This window comes from Macaca mulatta, chromosome 4, assembly GCF_049350105.2.
Source record: "Macaca mulatta isolate MMU2019108-1 chromosome 4, T2T-MMU8v2.0, whole genome shotgun sequence".
Classification (NCBI taxonomy): Eukaryota; Metazoa; Chordata; class Mammalia; order Primates; family Cercopithecidae; genus Macaca; species Macaca mulatta.
In genome coordinates, this window is record NC_133409.1 from 179120697 (window position 1) to 179141881 (window position 21185).

Genomic DNA, 21185 nt, shown 5'->3' on the forward strand with positions numbered 1-21185 from the left:
AAGGAGGTGAGAAAAATGAGAAGAGCGACTATTTGAATAAATAATAGCTGAAAACATGCCAAATGTGAGGAAAGACATGGATATACAAATCCAAGCTCAATGGTCTTCAAGTAGGACAAACCTAAAGAGACCCATACGGAAATACATAATCAAAGCTGGCAAAAGTGCCAGATAAAGAGAATCTTGGAAGGTATCAAGAGAAAAGTTACTCATTATGTACAAGAGATCTGCAATAAGACTATCAGTGTATTATTTCAGTAACAACCTTGGAGATTAGAGGCAGTGGGATGATATATTTAAAGTGCTGAAAATTAAAAAAAAAACAAACAAACAACTGTCAACTGAGAATTCTATACCTGGTAAAATATTTCTTCAAAAATGAGGGAGAAATTAAGACATTCCCATAAAAACAAAAGCTGAGGGAGTTTATTATTACTACACCTGCCCTACAAGAAATGTTAAAAGAAGTCCTTCAGTTTGAAATGAAATAATGCTAGATGGTAACTGGAAGACATATGAAAATATAAAGTTCTCCAGTAAAGGTAAAAATATGAACAAATATAAAAACAGTATGAATGTAATTTTTGTTTATAGCTCCACTTTGGATTTTCTATAGTATTTAAGAGACAATTGCATAAAATAATTATGAATCTATGTTAATGAGTATATAATATTAAATGGTATAATTTGTGACATCAATAACATAAGGGGAGAAGAGCTTTAAGGAAGTAGAGTTTTTATATGCAACTGAAGTTAAGTTGGTATCAATTAATATAGATCATCATAACTCTAGGATATTATATGTAATGCCCAAGGTAAACACCAAGAAAATATACACAAGCAGAAGTGAGAAAGGAATCAAAATGTGCCATTACAACAACTTTAAACATAAAGGAAGGAAGGCAGTAATCAAGGAAATGAGGGAGAAAAAAAGCTGTAAGGGACCGAGAAAACAAAATGGCAAAAGTAATTGCTTTCTTAGCAATTACTTTAAATATAATTGGATTGAAAACATATCAAAAATCATAAGTTGGCAGAGTGGATATAAAACCAGAATCAACTGTATACTGTCTAAAAGAGTCTCACTTTAGATCTGAGGATATGAGTAGGGTGAAAGTGTAAGGATTAAAAAGATATTCCATGCCAATAGTAATAAAGAGACAGCAGAAATGGCTATACAATTGATAAAATAGACTTTAAGTAAAAAACTGTTAAAAGAGACAAAGAAAGACATAATATAATGCTAAAAGGTTCAATTTACCAAGAAGATATGACAATTATAAACATATACACTAAATATTAGAGCTCCAAACTGTATGAAGCAGACATTGACAAAATTGAAGAATAAATGGCTCTGCAATAATAGTAGAAAACTTCAATACCTCCACTTTCTTCAGTGGATAGAGAACCAGGCAGAAGATCATAGGGGTACATAGGACTTGAAAAATACTATAGACCAACTGGACCCAACAGACACGTACAGTACACTGCACTTAATGACAACAGAATATGTATTTTTTAAGTGCACATGGAGCATTTTCCAAGAAAGATCATACGTTAAGCCATAGGACATCTTAATAGATTAAAAATTGAAATATGAAATATCATTTCTGATCACAATGAAATGAAACTAGAAGTTAACAGCAAAAACCTGGACAATTCACAAGTATGTAGAAATTAAATAACACACTTTTAAATAACCAATGGGTCAAGAAAAATCACAAAGAAAAAATTTAAAATATCTTGACATGAATGAAAACACTACAAACCAAAACTTATGGGAGGATGTGAAAGCAGTGCTAAAATGGAAATTTGCAGCTGCAAACACATTAAGAAAAAAGAAAGATTTCAAATAACCTAGATTTACACCATAAAAAACTAGAAAAAGAACAAACTAAAACCAAAACTAGCAGAAAGAAGAAAAAAAATAAAGATTAAAGATAAATAAATACTAGCAATGAACATTCCAAAAAGGAAATTGAGAAAAACCATTCAATTTATAACATCAAAAATAACCAAGTTTAGGAATCAGTTTATCCAATGAGGCAAAAGACTGTGTGAAAACTAGAAAAAATTACTGAAATAAATTACAGAAGACATAAATAAATGGGAAGACTTCACATGTTCATGGATTAAAAGGCTTAGTATTATTGAGATATTAACACTACCCAAAGTGATTTGCACATTTAATGAAATTCTATCAAGATCCCAACAATGTGTTTGCAGATATATAAAATGTATTCTAAAATGCATATGGAATCTTAAGGAACCCCAAATAGGCATAATTACCATACGATCCCTCAATTCCACTTCTGGGTATGTCTTAGTGCATTTTTGTTGCTATGACAGAATACCACAAACTGAGTAATTTATAAAGAAAATGTATTTATTTGGCTCATGGTTCTGGAGCCTGGGAATCCAAGATTGAGAGGCCACATCTGGTAAGGGTCTTCTTATTGCATCATATCATGGCAAAAGGCATAGCATGTCAAGGAACCACACATGTGAAACAGAAAAAGGAGGTTGACTTTCTGACATACTAACCCACTTCCACAATAATGGCATTCATCCCCTCATGAGAGCAGAACCTTCATGACCTAATCACGCCTTAAAGGTCTCACCTTTCAATACATCACATGGCAATTAAATTTCAACATAAGTTTTGGAGAAGACATTTAAACCATAGCAGAGAATATACCCCAAATAACTGACTAGCAGAGACTTGAACAGATATTTGCATACAAAGCATTATTCACAAGATAGAAAAGTAAAAACAAGCCAAGTATCCATCAACAGATGAATGGATAAACAAAATGTAGTCTATATGTAGAATGAAATATTATCAGCCTTAAAAAAGAATAAAACTCTGATACATGCTACAACATAGATGAACCTTGAAGACGTTATGCCAAGTGAAATAAGCCAGACACAAAAGGACAAATATTGTATGATTCAATAGGCAAATTCATACAGTCAGAAAATAGAATAATGGTTACAAGGTGCTGAGAAGATAAAGGAGTAGGAAATTATTGTTTAAAGGAGAAACAGTTTCATTATGGGATGATGAAAATGTTCTAGAGAAGGATAGTGATGATGGTTGCATAACAATGGGAATGTACTTAATGCCACTAACTTAATTACACTGAAGCACTTAAAATGGTAAATCTTATGTTATGCACATTTTACTGTAAGAAATATTTTTTAAAAAGCAATGCAATTCACCATATTAATAGAATAAAAGAAACACATTATTCATAGATACAGAGAAAGCATTTGACAAAATTCTACATTCATGTGTAATAAAAACAACTAGAAGCAGTAGGGAATTTTCTCAAACTTATAAAAGGAATCCGCAGAAACTTAGAGTAAACAAAACACTGAATTGTTTTTTCTGTGAGATTGAGAAAAAAATGAAAGATGTCTGCTTTTACCACATCTGTTCAACACTGTGCTGAAAATCTTAGTCATTGCAATAAGGCAAAGAAAGGAAATAAAAGAATAAAGAATGGAAAGGAAGATGTAAAAATGTTTCTGTATTTGCAGATAATATGACTATTTACATAAAAAAAATCCCAAGGAATTATATGATCCAGCAATCTCACTTCTGGGTATTTATCCAAAAGAATTGAAATCAAAATCTTGAAGAGACATTAACACCTCTATATTCATTGAAGCACCATTCACAATAGCCAAAGTATGGGAAAAATGTAAATGTTTGACAGAGAAGTGGATAAAGAAAATGTGGGCCGGGCGCGGTGGCTCAAGCCTGTAATCCCAGCACTTTGGGAGGCCGAGACGGGTGGATCACGAGGTCAGGAGTTCGAGACCATCCTGGCTAACATGGTGAAACCCCGTCTCTACTAAAAAATACAAAAAACTAGCCGGGCGAGGTGGCGGGCGCCTGTAGTCCCGGCTACTCGGGAGGCTGAGGCAGGAGAATGGCGTAAAAACCCGGGAGGCAGAGCTTGCAGTGAGCTGAGATCCGGCCACTGCACTCCAGCCTGGGCGACACAGCGAGACTCCGTCTCAAAAAAAAAAAAAAAAAAAAAAGAAAATGTGGTATATATATACACTGAAATACTTGTCAGCCTTTTAAAAGACAGAAATTCTGTAATATGTGACAACGTAGACTCACCTTGAGGACATGCTAAGTGAAATAAGCCAGTCACAGAAATAATGCATGATTCCGTTTATATGAGGCATCTAAAACAGTCAAAATCATAGAATCAAAGAGTGGAATGATGGTTACCAGGGCCTTGTGGGAGGGGGAAATGCGAGTTAATAATCAACCGGCTTAAAGTTTCACGTAATCAAATGAATAAGCTCTAAATATCTGTTTACAACACTGTCCACAATAATGTATTACGTGCTTAAAAATTGTTGAGAGTTTTAAGTCCTCATGTAAAGTGTTCTTATCACAATAAAAGAGAAATCCCAGAGAATCTAAAAAATAGCTACCAGATGTAATACATTAATGTACAAGTTTGCAGTATACTACGATAATAAACAAAAATCAATTGTACCCTTATATTTCATATTTTTCATTTACAGTGGTGCTATAAACTATAAAATACCTAGTGTCGAGGCTCAGAAAATGATACTCTAGAGTATGGCACTTTGGCATGTTGAATGCTTTGGATTAAATGGAAGGCCTCCAAACCAAGGTCTCTCTAACCTTCCCTTGTTTCTTCCCACAAGTGCAGGGAGGGGCTCTCTCTAAAGTTCCCGTATCTGACTGAGGGAAGTTATTCTCAAAGAAAAACAATTGCCTTTAATATTATGTCTGAACTCTCATTAATGAGGAAAGATTAATCACCAAAGAAAAAATAAAGGTTGTCACCACACCCACCTAGACAGACTTTTCATGTACTCTTCTGAGGGCTCTTCTGAGAGACTTTATCTGCATAAGGCAAACTGTTCATGGTGCAGTTCCACCCCTCACCTTCCCATAACTTGTCGCCATCTCTCCCAGAGCTCAGAGGGACTCTGTCCCAGGCTATTGTCTCTTTTTTGGGCCCAGTCATCTCCCCTAAATATAATTTACTTTTCCTCTAAAATTCCTTACATCCCCCACCTTCCTCTCCTCTATGAAGGGGGCATTTAGTCATTAACCACCTGGCCCTTCTTTGAATTTTCATAACTTGTGTGACTCCCATGCACTTGCACCTTCATAAATCTGTATGCCTTTTCTCCTGTTAATTTGTCTGTTGTTGAGTTTAGCAGACTGCTTTCATCAACCTTCAGAGGGAAAAAGGAAAGCTCCTTTTACCCCTGTGCTAGTAATAAATATAACAAAAAATATCTAAGACTTCGTCACTGAACTACAAAACATTGTTAGGAGACATTAAAGAAGACCTAACCAAAGGGCAAATATATCCTGTCCATGTTGAAAGTCTCAATATTATTAAGATGGAAGGTCTTCCCTATTGATCCTGATTCAACTCAATCCCAAAAGACTACAAATTCTAGTAGTCTTTTTGTAGAAACTAACAAATTGGTTCTAAATGTTTATGGCAATGCAAAGAACCTAGAATAATCAAAGCAATTTTTAAAGCAGAAGATCAAAGTCAGATGCCTAACACTACCTCATTTCAGGACCTGGCCACAGTAAGAAAGTCTTGTTTGGGCAAAGACATATAGATAAATGGAGCAAAATAGGATCCAGAAATACACTCAAATATATGTGGAAAATCATTTTTTATGAATGTGCCAAAGCAGGCCGGGTACAGTGGCTCATGCCTGTAATCCCAGCACTTTGAGAGGCCAAGGTGGATGGATCACTCTCAAGTGAGTTCGAGACCAGCCTGGCCAAACATGGTGAAACCCAGTCTCTACTAAAAATACAAAACTTAGTTGGGTGTGGTAGTAGGCACCTGTAAACCCAGCTACTCTGGAGGCTGACACAGAAGAATTGCTTGAACCCGGGAGGCAGAGGTGGAGTGAGTCAAGATCGCACCACTGCACTCCAGCCTGGGTGACAGAGCGAGACTCCATCTCAAAAAAGGGGGGGGCCAACCCCCTTTGGGTGTCCTCCCTTTGTATGGGAGCTCTGTTTCCACTATATTAAATCTTGCAACTGCACACTCTTCTGGTCCGTATTTGTCATGGCTCGAGCTGAGCTTTGGCTCGCTGTCCACCACTGCTGTCTGCCACCATCGCAGACCTGCCACTGACTTCCACCCTTCCGAATATGGCAGGGTGTCCGCTGTGCTCCTGATCCAGCAAGGCACCCATTGCCACTCCTAATCGGGCTAAAGGCTTGTCATTGTTCCTGCATGGCTAAGTGCCCAGGTTCATTCTAATTGAGCTAAACAGTAGTCGCTGGGTTCCACGGTTCTCTTCTAATAGAGCTATACCTCTCACCATATGGCCCAAGATTGCATTCCTTGGAATCTGTGAGGCCAAGAACCCCTGGTCAGAGAACAAGAAGCTTGCTGCCATCTTGGAAGCAGCCTGCCACCATCTTGGGAGCTCTAAGAACAAGGACTCCCTGGTAACATTTTGGCGACCACGAAGGGACTCTCCAAAGCGGTGAGTAATATTGGACCACTTTCGCTTGCTATTCTGTCCTTCCTTAAAATTGGAGGAAAATACTGGGCACCTGTCGGCCAGTTAAAAACTATTAGTGTGGCCACCAGACTTAAGATTCAGGTGGGAGGCTGTCTGGGGAAGCACTTTCTAACAACCCCCAAACCTTCTAGGTTGGGAGCGTTGGTCTGCCTGGAACCAGCTTCCGCTTTCAATTTTCCTGGGGAAGCCCAGGGCCAACTAGAGGCAGAAAGCTGTCATCCCGAACTCCTGGCGTTAGCTGGTTGAGATCATGGCACAGCCGAAGCCTCTACTCAACAGTCTCCCATGTGTGTGCCCCTACTTTTCCTTCTGACCCATACCTCCTGGGTCCCAACCACGAATTTCTTGAAAGTATAGCCCCGAAATTCTCCTTACCTCTGAATCTACTTCCTCCGATCTCTGTCTCCTAGGTACTAATGCTTGAGACCTTCACTTCCTCTCCCAAGTATTAGAGCAAGTTTTATCTCCAAAGGGATCTAAGGAAGCTCTATGCTGTGTCCTTAGGCATCTAGGCTATGAACCCAGGGAGTCTTTTCCCTGGTGTCCCTCCCAATTTAGGCATACTGCTCTAGATATGGGCAGTTATGTGAGACCCATTGCCCACCACGCTTGCCAGGGCCTTAGAACTGATGACCCAGTACTTTAACAATTGGAACTGGGTCTAAGACAATATAATAGATCAGAATGAAAGCAAATTGAGTAAGTCAAGGAGAGAAGAGACAGAGAGAGACAGAGAGAGAGAAAAGAGACAAAAGAGAGTGAGAGAAAGAAAAAGATAGAAGTAGTAAAGAAAAAACAAGGCCGGGCGCGGTGGCTCAAGCCTGTAATCCCAGCACTTTGGGAGGCTGAGACGGGCGGATCACGAGGTCAGGAGATCGAGACCATCCTGGCTAACACAGTGAAACCCCGTCTCTACTAAAAACTACAAAAAACTAGCCGGGGGAGGTGGCGGGCGCCTGTAGTCCCAGCTACTCGGGAGGCTGAGGCAGGAGAATGGCGTGAACCCGGGAGGCGGAGCTTGCAGTGAGCTGAGATCCGGCCACTGCACTCCAACCCGGGCGACAGAGCGAGACTCCGTCTCAAAAAAAAAAAAAAAAAAAAAAAAAAAAAAAAAAAAAAGAAAAAACAGCATGCCCTATTCCTTTAAAAGTCAGCGTAAATGTAAAACCTATAATTGATAATTGAAGGTCTTCTCCGTGACCCTATAACACTCCAATACTACCTTGTTGCCTTCTCCATGACCCTGTAACACTCCAATACTACTTTGTTGTCAGCGTAAACAAGGGTGTAGCCTGAAAACACTGAGACCACTGACAACCAGTAAACTTCCTATCAAAAATCCTTAACCCAGAAACCCGCGGATGGTCCAAATGCATTCAATCTGTAGTGGCAACTGCTTTGCTAACAGAAGAAAGCAGAAAAGTAACTCTTAGAGGAAATGTCATTTTGAGCACACCTCACCAGTTCAGAATTATCCTAAGTCAAAAAAGCAAAAAGGTAGCTTACTAACTCAAATCTTAAAGTATGGGGCTATTCTCTTAGAAAAAGGTGATTTAACATTAACCAGTGAAAATTCCCTTAACCCAGCAGATTTCCTAACAGGGGATTTAAATCTTAATTACCATACAAAGGTCCAACCAGACCTAGGAGGAACTCCCTTCAAGACAGAACAATAGATGGTTCCTCCCAGGTGATTGAGAAAAAAACCACAATGGGTATTCAGTAATTGACAGGGAGACTCTTGGAAGCAGAGTTAGGAGAATTGCCTGATAATTGTTCTGCTCAAAAGTGCAAGCTGTTTGCACTCAGCCAAGCCTTAAAGTACTTACAGAATCAAAAAGTCTCTATCTCAATCCTGACTCAAAAGGTTACCTACACCCTCTCTGAAATGAATTTGCATAAGAATTGTTGTTTATGGGAATGCATCTTGATGGGGCAGCTGGGTTGTTATGAAATACTCAGGAACCCAGCCCAGCTCCAGAACTCACCTCTGAGAACAAAGGCAATGTTGGGCATGCTGGTAAAGGACCACTAGAATCCAGCAGCCTGGGCCTCGTTCTCTGTGATCAAGAAAGGCGGGAAAACAGTTGCAGGACTGCTTCATTGGTGAGTGTAACTAATCCAATAAGCAGAGGTCCATGGGTGGTTACGCACCCTGGAAAGGAATAAGTATTAGGACCGTAGAGGATGCTCTAGGACTCATGCACATCAGAAAATGACTAGGGGTGCTGGAATCCCTATGTTCTTTTATCGGATGGGAAACATTCCCCCCCAAGGTAAAATGCCCCTAAGATGTACTCTGGAGAATTCGGCCCAGTCAGAGTGTACGCACCTTTTTCCCTGTCAGACTTGAAGCAAATTAAAATAGAGCTAGGTAAATTCTCAGATAACCTTGATGGCTATATTGATGTTTTACAAGGGTTAGGATAATCCTTTTATCTGACATGGAGAAATATAATGTTAATGCTAGATCAGACACTAACCGCATATGAGAGAAGCGCCGCCATAACTGCAGCCTGAGAGTTTGCCAATCTCTAGTATCTAAGTCAGGTCAATGATAGGATGACAAGAGAGGAAAGAGAACAATTCCCCACAGGCCAGCAGGCAGTTCCCAGTGTGGACCCTCATTGGGACGCAGAATCAGAACATGGAGATTGGTGCCACAGACATTTGCTAATTTGTGTGCTAGAAGGACTAAGGAAAACTAGGAAGAAGCCTATGAATTATTCAGTGATGTCCAGTATAACACAGGGAAAGGAAGAAAATCCCACTGCCTTTCTGGAGAGACTAAGGGAGGCAGTGAGGAAGCACACCTCTCTGACACCTGACTCTACTGAAGGCCAGCTAATCTTTTCTTTTAGATTTGTAGAATAAAAATATTTATTCACATAATTTTAAATTAAAGTTGAGGCTAATAAATCTTTCGTGGTAATGATTTAAGTGCAAGTGATGCTTGGCTTTCTTTAACATTCATTTCTTTTCTTCTGAGTGAAGGCGTATCAGTTATTCTTGAACAAGTCAATACAGCTTTGCAAAAAGGAGACATTGTTCTGTGGGGAAAAAAGTCAAGGCAGACCAACGAATTATTAAAACTTGCCATATACCTGTAATGACGCAAGTCCACCAACATAGCTTTTCACAGGAGATTTAAAGTCAGCCAGAGCAAGCTGGCCCTTCTCTTCATTAAATCCCAGACGAACTGCAACATACCACTCATCCCAATTTCATGCGGGAGAGCTCCTCTCCCTCCGTGGGTAAGGCCACCAGCCAAAGAGCTGACATTCGCTCCAGCACCTCTGCCCTCACCTGCTTGCTCCTAAATGTGATCCTGCTTACTGTAACTTCTTAGACACTATGTCAGTGCATTGTTTTATGAAGGTGAGGGCCTTGGAAAGATTGCATAAAAGTTGCTAGAAATTAGGACTGGGAGCCGTGGCTCACACCTGTAATCCCAGCACTTTGGGAGGCCAAGGCAGGTGGATCGCCCGAGGTCAGGAGTTCAAGTCCAGCCTGGCCAAAATGGTGAAACCCTGTCTCCTGGCATGTTTTATTTCCAGTTCAGATGTTTCAAGTAGATTCTTTCTAAATGCTGCCACTCCTTTCCGTTTGAAATTTATCAGTTCTTCTTTTGGAGATTTGGAAGGTTGTTCAAATTTCTGGCAGCACTCCTGCTGATGTGCCTCAGCCAGCTTGATGTCTTTGCTCTTTAACCGGACCTTATCCAGAGATTCGTTTGAGTTATCATAGTCAATGAGGGCTTTGGTGCGTCTGTATAAGAGATCCTTAGCAACTTCGATGTTGAGCGTGTAGTATCAGAGGAGCTCTGTTAGCTTCAAATCTTCATCTGATGAAACTCAACCCTCTACTCTCCTAAGTTTCTCAAATAGCTCAGCAACCTTCAATAGGTACTTTTTGATGACTGTGGGCTCTTCTAAAGCCAGGTTATGTAAGCAGGCTGCAGTGTGAATACAGTCATCGGTAACATTTTTATGAGATCTGGTCATTTTGTCAGCTTTCACACAAGAATCTTTGATCCTATTGTAATAGTTAATAAGGAAGTTCTTCTCTTGCTCAAAGAAGTCATCTACCTCCTTAACTCCAGTAAAAAGGACTTCAGCACTTTTCACCACACTTTTGAAGAAGCCTCCAAACATCCCTTTAGTATTTTTCCACCTAACACTTAGATCCTGATCATATTCTAGGAAAACATGGAAGTGGCGATCTTTACTGAGAACAGGGCTAGATGAAAGCCATTGAAGAAAGACTTCATGGGAGGACACAGTCTTCTTAAAAACATCGAGATACTCAGCTTCCAGTTCTTGTATCATCTTGGCAAATTCTTCTTTGGTCATAGACCCTTCACCTTCTCCCAGTTTCTGCATCGTCTCTTGAGGACCATCAAAGTCAGGCTTCGTAGGAGCAGTTGGAATCTGAAGCAGAGGCGGGAGCTCAACAGCCTCTTGTCTCAGCAGTGATGTTTTCTAGTTGGGGCCTTATTCTACTCTTGCTGGTTCACAGGAGACAACCACTCCACACCTGTGGGGCTACTTAAGCGTCAACTCCTGTTTTTTCTTAACCTTCCTTATTTCTTCTGGCCGTTTAGAATGAGGTATCTTCCTGAGAGTTGCGTGTTCACTTTGATGGCAATCATTTGTTCAGTTTATCCATTACAGACAATCATTCCGAGCACAACAGTGTTTATACTGCTTCAATGTTGGCCTAAAACTAGTACAACGAATGCTAGGCACCAACAATTAGCCGTCAAGATTATAAAGTCTCCAGTATTCCAAAGGAATTTTTTCCTAATCCTAAAGGATAATCAAGGACTCTAATTTTGAATGAACAGAACATTTCTAAATATAAGCTTTGATACTAATTTTGTTTTATGATTAAGAAATCATCATTTGGACAGGTTCTTCAGTCTGCCTGGCAGGACAAAATGCATGGAAATCTCCTTTAAAATCAGTTAAGACTCTGTTCCTGCAGCCAAGAATTAATAATCAAGGGCTGAAAACTGCCTCCTTGAGCACTTTTTTTGTTTTTGGCAGATAGAGTCTTTCTCTGTCACCCAGGCTGGAGTGGAAGGCCAACTAATCTTAAAGGATAAGTTTATCACTCAGTGAGCTGTAGACATTAGAAAAAAACTTCAAAAGTCCGCTTTAGGCCAGGAACAAAATTTAGAAACCCTACTGAACTTGGCAACCTCGGTTTTTTTATGATAGAGATCAGGAGGAGCAGGTGGAATATGACAAACGAGATAAGAAAAAGGTCACCGCGTTAGTCATGGCCCTCAGGCAAGCGGACATTGGAGGCTCTGGAACACGGACAGTCTGGGCAAATCGAATGCCCAATAGGGCTTGCTTCCAGTGCGCTCTACAAGGACACTTTAAAAAAGATTGTCCGAAAAGAAATAAGCCCCCCCACTTGTCCATGTCCCTTATGTCAAGGGAATCACTGGAAGGCCCACTGCCCCAGGGGACGAAGGTCCTCTGAGTCAGAAGCCACTAACCAGATGATCCAGCAGCAGGTCTGAGGGTGCCTGGGGCAAGCGCCAGCCCATGCCATCACCCTCACAGAGCCCCGGGTATGCTTGACCATTGAGGGCCAGGAGGTTAACTGTCTCCTGGACACTGGCATGGCCTTCTCCATCTTACCCTCCTGTCCCGGGCAACTGTCCTCCAGATCTGTCACTATCTGAGGGGTCCTAGGACAGCCAGTCACTAGATACTTCTCCCAGGCACTAAGTTGTAACTGGGGAACTTTATTCTTTTCACATGCTTTTCTAATTATGCCTGAAAGCCCCACTTCCTTGTTAGGGAGAGACATTCTAGCAAAAGCGGGGGCCATTATACACCTGAACATAGGAGAAGGGGAACCCAAGCCCCAGTACTCAGCAGGAGAAATAGAATGGGGAACCTTATGAGGACATAGTTTCCTCCCCTCAGGATGGCTAGCCACTGAAGAAGGAAAAATATTTTTGCCTGAAGCTAACCAATGGAAATTACTTAAAACCCTTCACCAGACCTTTCACTTAGGCATTGATAGCACCCATCAGATGGCCAAATTATTATTTACTGGACCAGGCCTTTTCAAAACTATCAAGCAGATAGTCAGGGCCTGTGAAATGTGCCAAAGGAATAATCCCGTGCACTGCAGGCCATACATTTCAATCCCTGTATCTTTAACCTTCTTGTTAAGTTTGTCTCTTCCAGAATTGAAGCTGTAAAACTACAAATGGTTCTTCAAATGGAGCCCCAGAGGCAGCCCGTGACTAACATCTACTGTGGACCCCTGGACCGGCCTGCTAGCCCATGCTCTGATGTTGATGACATCAAAGGCACTCCTCCTGAGGAAATCTCAATGCATGACCTAATTCACCAGGAAGCAGTTAGAGTGGTCGTCGGCCAACCTCACCAACAGCACTTGGGTTTTCCTGTTGAGAGGGGGGACTAAGAGACAGGACTAGCTGGATTTCCTAGGCCGACTAAGAATCCCTAAACCTAGCTGGGAAGGTGACCACATCCACTTTTAAACACAGGGCTTGCAACTTAGCTCATACCCAACCAGTCAGGTAGTAAAGAGAGCTCACTAAAATGCTAATTAGGCTATAACAGGAGGTAAAAAAGAGCCAATCATCTATCGCCTGAGAGCACAGGGGAAGGGACAATGATTAGGATATAAACCTAGGCAATGGCTACCCCTTTGGATCTCCTCCCTTTGTGTGGGAGCTCTGTTTTCACTCTATTAAATCTTGCAAAAAAAAAAAAAAAAAAAAGTGCCAAAACAATTCAATAGGGAAAGGAAAATCTTTTCTTTCTCTTTTTCTTTCCTTTCTTTTCTTTTTTTTTTTTTTTTGTGAGATGGAGTCTTGCTCTGTCACCTAGGCTGGAGTGCAGTGGCGCAATCTTGGCTCACTGCAAGCTCTGCCTCCCAGGTTCATGCCATTCTCCTGCCTCAGCCTCCTGAGTAGCTGGGACTACAGGCACCTGCCACCACGCCCAGCTAATTTTTTGTATTTTTAGTAGAGACGGGGTTTCACCGTGTTAGCCAGGAGGGTCTCAATCTCCTGACCTTGTGATCCGCCTGCATCGGCCTCCTAAAGTGCTGAGATTACAGGTGTGAGCCACCGCACCCGGCCAGGAAAATCTTTTCAATACATGCCAATGGATCAACTAGATAGCCAAATAGAAAACAGAAATTAACATCAAACCAATGAATATCAAAACGTATACAAAAATAAAGTAAAATGGCCTACCAACCTAAATTTAAAGCTTAAAACTCCAAAACTTCAATAAGGAAATATAGGAGCAAATCTTGGCAACCTTGGACTTTTCAAAGGATTCTTAGAACATAAAATGCAAAAACTGTAAAAGAAAAAAAATTGATGAATTGAGAATGTAAAACCTTTGTTCTTCTGTATTATCATGAAATAATGAAAGGCAAGCCACCATCTGGGATAAAATATTTGCAATGCTTGTATCAAAGAATTTTATATTGAAAATACGAAAAAAGCTCTCACAACTTCATAAGGCAAAGAAAATGTAAAGTAAGCAGAAGATGTGAACCAGTCACATCACAGAAAACGTTTGAGACATCTTTTCTAGTAGGGGCATGGAATGATGCTCCCCAAGATCAGAACACACAGGCGGCCCTTCCATTGAAATCAGCAGGGATGTGTGAAAGTCAGCAGGGGTAGGAAGTGTCAGCAAGTATTTGCTAAGACCTGCCTCTAAATTCCAGAGGGATAACACATGACCAGCCCAATCACCTCCATTCATACATAAAATCCAGTGACAAGTCCCCAGAATGAGGTTCCACACCATATGCCGGGTCTTTTTCTCCAAACTTGTCTCGGTTCCCTTGTACCCAGGCACCCAAGCATTGTTTTCCTGCCTTTCCATGTAGATTGGCTTGCGGCTACTGCTGCAGGATTTCTGGCCCCGCTTCTAGGGGGAACACTCTTTTTATCGGGATCTAGTCTTTCAGAGTCCTTCTTTCTCCTTCTGTATTTTATTTTCTCAAACACTTGTGATGTTAATTTGATGTCCCAGGTCATCAGGACTCTGTTTCTAGGTTTTTTTTTCCTGGATCATTCTTCCCATTTTTGTGGGACCCCTTTATTCTCATTAATGGCCTTGAGGGTAGAAAAGTATTTTTCCAGGCTTACTTTTCCCTGCAAGTGGTCAGGCCAGCTGTGATTACTTGTGAAATGCTAAAAATATCAGACTCTACACATCACAGATGATTTCCTGCTGACTTGGAAGCGCTCAGTGGTTCTCACCGCTGGCTGTGCATTATCATCTCACCTGGGGAGCACTCTGAAAACAGCAAGGCTTGGCCACCGACCCTGAGATGATGGTTCAGTTGGTCTGGATGGGCCAGCAGGCACGGGTGACGCTCATATGCAGCCAGAGTTCCGAGCCACTAGAAGGTTGGCAATGAATGGCTTCCTCTGACAAAGACCCTTTGCTTGGGCAAATTCTAGTCAGGCTTCGCAACCTTCTCCTAGGCCCATGTTCACTGCCTTGTTAAATCCAGTTTTAGCAAATAACACTGCCAAGACAGTTTAGCAAGAATCCCCCACCCTCAGTACCCAATCACCCTCAATATTTGATCAAAATTCTTCAGTCCCCATCCTTGGTGTCTGATCACCCTGGCCTGCCTTCAGCAGGAATTCTGCGAGGCTGATTCAGCCAGAATTTCCCCCAGCCTTGATGTCTCCTCTTAGCAATTTTTCATCCTGCTCCTTGGCTATACATTCCCCCTAATCCCTGGTGTGTTCGAAATGGAGCAAAGTTTTATACCTGGTATCTCTCTTCCCCTGTTGCAATAGTTTTTAAAAATAAAGTTGCCTTCACAACTGTAACTTCTGTCCAGCCCTGGTTTTCTGTGACACCTCCGAGACCTTCCTGCACACTTCCTCAGTCAGATCTGAGATATCTCATTACAAAGCATTATCCTGAGGCTGCTAGTTAGTCTCCGCCTCCCCACTGTGCCCAGGGGACTGCTGCTGCCTCCAGGTGGACAATGCGGGTCATGGAGGAGGGAGGTGTCACAACAGAGTCCTTTCTTTCTTTACAAATGCACACTTCTCAATCATCAGTCTATATGATTAATTTCCGTAGTGAGCTCATTCTTCTTAAACTATGCAAAAAACTGTACTTAAGTCCCTTTGGAATTCCACAAATGCTGAATGTATGGAATGTGTAAGGGTTCTCCAGAGAGACAAAACCAGTAGAATATACTTATCTATCTATATCTAAATGGAGAGAGAAAAACAGGGAGAAAGGAAAAGATTTTAAGGAATCGGCTCATGCAATTGAGGCCGACAAGTGTTGACATTTTTAGGACTGGTCAACAGCCTGGAAATTGGAACAGGGGTCAATGCTGCAGTCCTGAGTGCAAAGGCCCTCTGGAGGCAGAATTCCTTCCCCTTCAGGGGACCTCAGCCTTTTCTCTTATAGCCTTTAATTGATTGAATGAGGCCCATCCACATTATGGAAGGTAATCTGCTTTTTTCAAAGTCTGTTGATTTAAATGCTTATCTCATCTGAAAAACATTTTTACAGCAACATATTGGTTTGTTTGTTTTTGAGACGAAGTTTCACTCTTGCTGCCCAGGCTGGAGTGCAATGGTGCGATCTCGGCTCACCACAACCTCCGCCTCCTGGGTTCAAGTGATTCTTCTGCCTCAGCCTCCCGAGTAGCTGGGATTATAGGCATGTGCCACCATGCCCAGCTAATTTTGTGTTTTTAGTAGAGATGGGGGTTTCTCCATGTTGGCCAGGCTGGTCGCGAACTCCTGACCTCAGATGATCTGCCCACCTCGGCCTCCCAAAGTGCTGGGTTTATAGGCGTGAGCCACTGTGCCAGACCTACAGCAACATCTTTACTGGTGTTTGACCAAACAGCTGGATACTGTGGCCTAGCCAAGCTGACACATAAATTAAACCATCACATGGAATGTCCATCAGTGCAAGTTTAGCCTGTAGATACACCCAAGAACCTTGATGGGCGTATCAATGTTGGTGAATCAGAGTAGACTAGGAACCCAACATGCTCAAGGGGGGCTCTAGTCCTTGCTCTGCCACTCCTACATGTGCGCCCCTGAGAAAGCATCTGTTTCTCCTGGACTCAGTTTCTTTTTCATTTCACAAGGACCACGTGGCTGTGCCAAGAGTTCTTCCAGCTCTCAGAGCATATGTGTCCTGTCTCGGTTGAAGGAGCCAGTAACAAAAGAGAGGGAAAAGAGATGCGAGAGCCTTTCGTTCGGCCACATAGAGTCAGTTATATTTTTAATTTATCTTATGATATTAGTTTAGAAAACATTAAATGTGGCCAGGTGCAGTGGCTCACGCCTGTAATCCCAACATTTTGGGAGGTCGAGGCAGGTGGATCACGAGGTCAGGAGTTTGAGACCAGCCTGGCCAACATGGTGAAATCCTGTCTCTACCAACACAGAAATTAGCTGGGTGTGGTCCCAGCTACTCAGGAGTCTGAGGCAGAAGAATCGCTTAAACCTGGGAGGAGAAGGTTGCAGTGAGCTGAGATCATGCCGCTGCACTCCAGCCTGGGCAACAGAGCGAGACCCAGACTCTGTCTCAAAAAAAAAAAAAAAAAAAAATTAACCAGGTGTGGTGGCGCATGCCTATAATCACAGGTACTCGGGAGGCTGAGGCAGGAGAATTGCTTGAACCTGAGAAGCAAAAGTTGCAGTGAGCCGAGATCATGCCACTGCACTCTAGCCCAGGTGATAGAACAAGACACTATCTCAAAAAAAAAAAAAAAAAGAAAAGAAAAATGGCCAGGCATAGTGGCTCATGCCAGTAATCCCAACACTTTGTGAGGCTGAGGCTGGAGGATCTCCTGAGGTCAGGAGTTCGAGACCAGCCTGACCAACATGGCAAAACCCCGTCTCTAACTAAAAATACAAAAATTAGCTGGGTGTGGTGGTGCACGCCTGTAACCCCAGCTACTCGGGAGGCCAAGGAGGAGAATCGCTTGAACCTGGGAGCCAGAGTTTGCAGTGAGCCAAGATTGTGCCATTGCACTCCAGCCTGGGTGACAAGAGCGAGACTCCATCTCAAAAAAAAAAAAAAAAAGGAAACATTAAACGTTTTTCTTAAATGTTTACACAGCCCACAAGTGGAGTAGCAAATCAACGCAGACACTATAACATGGTAAGTACAATATACAGGAGGAGTGGCCCCAAGTCAGGATAAATTGCAAATGTCTATGGCAGAGAGGTGGGCAAAGTAAAACCCATTGACTACTAGCTCCCGTCTTCAGTTGCTACCACACTGATGCAACAAAACATTACGGAATCTAAACTAAAGTTCTCATATGGCACAAACAGCCCTCTTCTGTTCAAGTACTGCTTTTGTCACACTTACCAAGAGAAAAAAAAAAAATTAAGCCCTAGAGTTCATATAAATATGGCATATTGAGCCAGTAAATACAGTTTACAAGTAATTATAATTTACATGCAGTACCCAGTAGGGATTTACAGTATTATAGAGCTGGGGGTTGGAATCCTGCCAGCTTCACCAACAGGGATAAGACACCACCATCTGCAGCTCTAGACTTAGAAAATCTGTTTACCAGCATGGTCCCGGGACTCCTGGCTTTTGTGCCTGCTGATTTGTTTACATAGCATAGCACTGAAGGAACTTTGTCAAAATCAACAGGCCTCATGTATGGTCTGCCTGTTTTGTGGCCCTAAAACTGCTATTGCCATGTGAGAGAGAGGCCTTATCCTCTCTGTGCTAGTGGGGGGATTAACAGCATAAACTGAGCAAATGTTGGCCAGGGCAGGTTCAAGGTTAGGACCTACAGTTGGCTCAATCTAACATGTGAAAATACTGTACAATGCATTCAAGTAGTACTTCATACTTGTCAAAACTCAATTTCACAGTCATTGCTCTATCAGTGTCACAACTCTGATACAACACGAGGTATTAGTAGCACCATTTTACAGGTGGTCAAGGACATGAATCAGTAGTGTTCAGTAGTTCTTAGATAAAAACAAAGCTATTCTTCTATTAAATTGACATAATAATTGCACATATTTATGGGCTACAGTGTGATGTTTTGATGCATGTTTACAATGTGTAATGATCAAATCAAGGTAATGAGCATATCATCACCTCAAATAATTTTCATTTCTTTGTGTTGGGAACAGTCAAGATATCCTCTTCTAGCTATTTGAAAATAAACAACAAAAAAAAATGATTGTTGGCTATAACCACCCTACAGTGTTATAGAACACCAGAACTTATTCCTCCTGTCTAGCTGTACTTTTGTATCCGGTAACCAACCTCTGGCTATCCACCCCTCGCTGTTACCCTTCTCAACCTCTGGCAACCACTATTCAACTCTCTACTTCTGTGATATCAGCAATTTTAGCTTCCACATATGAATGAGAGCAGGCAGTATTCTTCCCCACTTCTTCTCACTGCCCCCACTACCCTTCTCAGCCTCTAGAAGCCATTCTTCTACTCTCTACCGCCATGAATACAATTGTTTTAATTTTTAGCGTTCACAAATGAGTGAGAACAGTGTGAAGTTTGTCTTTCCGTGCCTTGTTTATTTCACTTACTATAATGTCCTCTAGACTCATCCATGTTGCCTCGTATGACAGGATTTCGTTCCTTTTTATGCTAAAAAGTATTCTTTTGTGTATAAACACCACATTTTTAATTCATTCATCTGTTGATGGAAAGCTAGGTTGATTTCATGTCTTGGCTGTTGTGAATAGTGCTGCAATGCACATGGGAGGGCAGACAGCTCTTTGACATACTGATTTACTTTCCTTTGGGTTCATACCTAGTAGTGGGATTGCTGGGTCATATGGTAGTTCTAGTTTTAAGGACAAAGCTATTATTGATGATTCTTAATAATAGTCAGGCTTGCTTTGGCTAAAGAATGAATTCACTCAAGGGTGTCAGTTAAGTCACAAAGAATTAAGAATGATAAAGTTATCAAATGATGATATTTACCATGTTACCAGGTAACAGGGGAAGAATCATTAATGCCAGGAGGCATCCTCAGAACTAGAACAATTAATTCAGCAGATCCTTCAGGAATCTGGAGTCATAGCAACCACAACAAGGTTCATGATTGATTGATTGCAAAATGGGCCTAATCCTCCAACCTTTCCTGTACCCAAGCCCCCTGCAACACGACTTTGCAGCTCCTTCCACTGAGGCGAAGCCTGTTTCTCCACCTCTTGAATCCCTGCCCAATACTGTTTTCCCACTTCCACTTTGATACAACACCACTCCCAGGAAACCTTTTGCATTCTTATTTCTGTCTCAGCACTTGAGACTCCAACCTGTAACACTAGGAATACAAAAATAAATAAGATAGGCCGACAGTCCCTGCTTTTAAGGAAAGCAAATAAATGTTTGTAGAATAAAATGTTTAAAAAAAAAAGAGTATCATTTCCTGTGTTCTGATACTCTAGCTATATTTTCAGAAACCAAACTAGGATGTAAAGATCTATAACTTCAAATGAAGACATCAGGACCTAAAACTGAGGTGTATAAACTTTCTATGGTTGTGAAACTTGGATTTTTAAAAATAGGCCTTGTGTTATTCTGTCTTCACATTGCTATAAAGAACTACCTGAGACTGGGTAATTTATGAAGAAAAGAGGTTTCATTGAATCGTAGATCCACAGGTTTAACAGGAAGCATGACTGGGAAGCCTCAGGAAACTTACAATCAGGGCAGAAAGCAAAGGTGAAGCCAGGCACATCTTACCGTGAAGGAGCAGGAGAGAGAGAGGGAGCGAGTGGGGAGGTGCCACACTTTAAAACCAACAGATCTCCTGAGAACTCACTCACTATCACGAGAACAGCACGCAGGAAATCTGTCCCCATGACCCAGTTGCCTCCCACCAAGCCCCTCCTCCAACATGTGGGGATTACAGTTCAAAATGGGATTTGGGTGGGGACAGAGCCAAATCACATCAGGCTTCCAAAGCAAGGTCAAATAATCTTCACTTGAGTAATCAGATATCATCACTTTATATATCCTTTACCTAATTCTGGACAAAAATGTAGTGTCTTTGCATTGTCCAGAAAATACCATGGTTCCACTGACCACCTTCTTTTATAATACATCTTTGCCTTCTTCGGCTACGAATATTTAAATCAAATTGGCAAATTATGCCACCGAGGACACTGAAAAAAATGTAGACAAGGACTCTATTTCACCAGGGCAATGATCCCAGCGGAAGCTTCCAGTTCAGGCAAATTCATGAGCTGGGACTGTCTCCCGGTTATGTTACCTTCAAATCAGAACTGATCCTGTCTTTGTAGCAACATATACATTTACCCTGTCAACCTGGCAAAATTGCTTGAATACCTACTATGTAAAAAGTGTAGGCATCATTGCATTGTACAGCAATACATGCAGCAATATGAAAGAAACAAATATAGACCAGGCATGGTGGCTCACGCCTGTAATCCCAGCACTTTTCAGAGGCCAAGTGGGCATATCAGCTAAGGTCAGGAGTTTGAGACTAGCCTGGCCAACATGGCGAAACCCCATTTCCACCAAAAATACCAAAAAAAATTAGCCCGGTGTGGTGGCACCTGCCTGTAATCCCAG

General features: G+C 41.6%; 2 pseudogenes across 2 annotated transcripts in view; both read right to left on the reverse strand.

Annotated features, from left to right (window-relative positions):
• Nucleotides 1–21185, reverse strand: part of TEX56P (testis expressed 56, pseudogene) — a 60929-nt pseudogene that overhangs the window by 20180 nt on the left and 19564 nt on the right.
• Nucleotides 5101–11000, reverse strand: LOC106997775 (sorting nexin-5 pseudogene; annotated as a pseudogene).